The sequence below is a fragment of the Polypterus senegalus genome, chromosome 8 (assembly GCF_016835505.1).
Source record: "Polypterus senegalus isolate Bchr_013 chromosome 8, ASM1683550v1, whole genome shotgun sequence".
Classification (NCBI taxonomy): domain Eukaryota; kingdom Metazoa; phylum Chordata; class Cladistia; order Polypteriformes; family Polypteridae; genus Polypterus; species Polypterus senegalus.
In genome coordinates, this window is record NC_053161.1 from 177,455,514 (window position 1) to 177,459,086 (window position 3,573).

Genomic DNA, 3,573 nt, shown 5'->3' on the forward strand with positions numbered 1-3,573 from the left:
GTAAATTTAAAACAGAATACAATGATTTGCAAATCTCATAAACCCGTATTTTATTCACAATAGAACATATAAAACATATCAAATGTTTAAACTGAGAAAATGTACCGTTTCAAAAAAAATAATAAAGTTGTTTTGAATTTGGTGGCAGCAACACATCTCAAAAAAGTTGGGCCAGGGCCGTGTTTACCCCACTGTGTAGCGCCCCCTCTTCTTTTAACAGCGGCCCGTAAACGTCTGGGAACTGAGGAGACCAGTCGCTGGACTTTTGGAAGAGGAACGTTCTCTCATTCTTGTCTGATAGAGGATGCTAGCTGCTCAACAGTCCTGGGTCTTCTTTGTTGTATTTTTCACTACCTGATCCACCAAATCCAACTGGTGAAAAGTCTGGAGTGCAGGACGGCCAGTTTAGCCCTCGGACACTTCTACTACGAAACCATGCTGTAATAATAGACGCAGTATGTGCTTTAGCATTGCTTTAGGCCTTCCCTGAAAAAGACGTCACCTGGATGGGAGAACATGTTGCTTTAAAACACGTCTATACCTTTCAGCATTGATGGCGCCTTTCCAGACGTGCAGGCTGCCAAGTCCACAGGCACTAATGCACGCCTACACCATCAGAGATGCAGGCTTTTGAACTGAGTGCTGATAACAAGCCGGATAGTCCCTTTTCCTTTTTAGTTATTAGGGCGCGGCATCCATATTTTCCAAAAAGAATTCCAAATTTTGATTTGTCTGACCACAGAACAGTTTTCCACTTTTCTTCAGTCCGTTTTTAGATGAGCTTTGGCTCCGAGAAGATGGCAGCATTTCATAATCATGTTCACATATGGTGGCTTCTTCTTTGCATGATTGAGCTTTAACCTGTATTTGTGGATGTCACAGTGGACTGTGTTTGCAGACAATGATTTCTGCAAGTGTTGCTGAGCCCAGGCAGTTACTTCCATGACAGAATCAGGCCTATCTGTGATGCAGTGCCGCCTGAAGAACACGGGCATCCAGTACTGATTTTTGTCCTTGTTCCTTGTGCACAATCTCTCCTTAAATTCTTGGACTCTTGATGTTATCATGTACTGTAGATGATGAGATATTTAAAGTCTTTGCAATTTTACGTTGAGGAACATCATTCTGAAATTGTTCCATAATTTGTAGATACGGTTTTCTGCAAATTGGTGACCTCTGCCCATCTTTACTTGTGAGAGACTCTGCCTCTCTGAGATGCTCTTTTTATACCCAATCGTGTTACTGACCTGCTGCCAATTCACCTCATTAGTTGCAGTACGTTCCTCCAGCTGTTTCTTTTCAATACCATTTACTTGTCCAGCCTTTTGTTGCCCCCGTCCCAACTTTTTTGAGATGTGTTGCTACCATCAGATTTAAAATGAGCTCATAGCTTTCATGAAATAGTAAAATGTCTCACTTTCAACATTTGATGTGTTTCCTACTGTATATTCTATTATGAATAAAATACGGGTTTACACGATTTGCAAATCATTGCATTCTGCTTTTATTTACATTTTACAAAGCGTCCCAACTTGTTTGGTTGTATAATGGAGTACATGGGATCTGCTTGTGTGCAGTTAAAACTCATCTCCTCCAAAGTAACAGAGGAGAAGAAGCTCAAAGTAAGGAAAGCTCAACAAAGTCACACTCCACCCTTGATGCTGGTTTTGATTTTGTGTTGCTCACAGAGTCCTGAATGAGGCACATGACCTGCATTGTGAGGAAGCGTCAGTTACAGCACTATGGCCATGTGGTGCAATTCACCGAGGGTGATCCGGCTTGCAGGACCCTCACTGTTGAGGACCTGAGTGGCCAGACCAGGCCAAAACTGAAAGGTGAGGGGCAGGCGTGAGGGTATCTAAGGGCCAGGGTGATGCTGGGCCACCCAATCTGAGCTGAGGGGGGCTTTAATGACAAAAATAAATGAAACAAATCATTCATAAGTGGCCTTTGAAAAAAAAAAAAAGGGGACCCAAGTAGCTGGACTAGGCCAAGGGGACGCCCCCTTAACACTGGCTGATTTAGATAAATGGTCATTTCCGGAGGGTGGGACTGCACCACGTGTCTACATGGGGAGGTGCCAACCAGGATTCTGAGCTGTTTCATCATGTGGTGGGTGCAGCAACACGCTGTACCAGTGCATGCTCCCCAACCTGACCTGACCTGACCTGACCTTACCTTGATGAAGTGAATTGTTAAAAATAATAAAAATAAAATAAAGATTCTATGCAGCATGGTGGCTTTAATCAAAGAAATATATGAACGGAGTGAAATTACAAAGTCCTAGAAAAACTTCAACAGGTGAAATTAGAGCATTGCATATTAATACACGGCAACAACGCCATTTATTTCTATAGCACATTTTCATACAAGTGGTGTAGTTCAAAGTGCTTTACAGTATGAAGAGAGAGAAAAAAGAAAAAAATAATTAACAAAGAGTCAAGTAAGGTCCAATGGCCAGGGAGGACAAAAAACACTCCAGAGGGCTAGAGAAAAAAAAAATCTGCAGGGATCCTGAGGCCACGAGACCACCCAGCCACCTCTGGTCATTCTGCCTAACAACAGTGACCACAATCAGTCCTCATGGTTTTCAGGCTTCACGTGGAAGAATTTGAAGATGATGGTCGTGTGGACCTCCGGCCTTCAATCCATCAATGGAGGGACCTCACGGTGCCCTGATCAGGTGGTGGTGACAGAAAACCGGAAAGAGAACAGGAGAGGGAGTAGGGGTTTAGTACGAAGAACTGCAGTGGCAAACAAAAAAACCTAAAATTCAATCAGAAGCTCAAAAGACGGGATATAAACAGGCACAAAAGAAAACGTAGAGAACAGACTGTTCAAAGACAATGTGGAAAAGATTAAAGTGGGCGCGTAACTGGACACGATACGAGCCTCCATGAGATCTTGTGTTTCATCGAGACCTTCTTCAGCGGCTGAAATACATCCACTGGGGATCTCCTGGTAACTTTCATTTGTCATTGGGTAACATTGGGACTGAGGAGATGCGTACCAGAGCTGAAGAGGTTCATGGCAGTTAGTGTATCTGTATGTGTACGGATTGTTTAGAGGAGCTTAAATGTCCAGGATGAGTGATGCCCTTCTCACACAGCGACTCTGGTGTAGATGTTCAAGTGCTGGCAGTTCAGCACCATTAAAGTCCTGTGCTGTTTTTACAACGCGCTGCAGGGCTCTTTTGGTGGCTTTGGTGCAGCTGTTGTACCAGGCTGTCATTAAGTTACTCAAAATGCTGCCTAGTGTGCATCTGTAAAAGTAGACCACCCAGCTTCTGGAGGAGGTTAGCTCCCCTTAGCCTTCTCAGAAACAGAGGCGTCGTCGTTCTTTACCACCAAGGTGTTGTCAGCCCAATAAAACTGTCTGCTCTTTCTGGTCTGTTGATCATTGATACCTGGAGTACTCTGCCTGGCATGTCGGCCGCTGTGTATTAACTCCTTTGGCTGTATGTACTGTAATGGAACCTGGGAACCCCAAACACGATGACCCAATACAGTCCTGTGTTCAAATCAACAGGTATTTATTCAACAGAGTACCTCTCAAAAGGTGACCATAAGCACA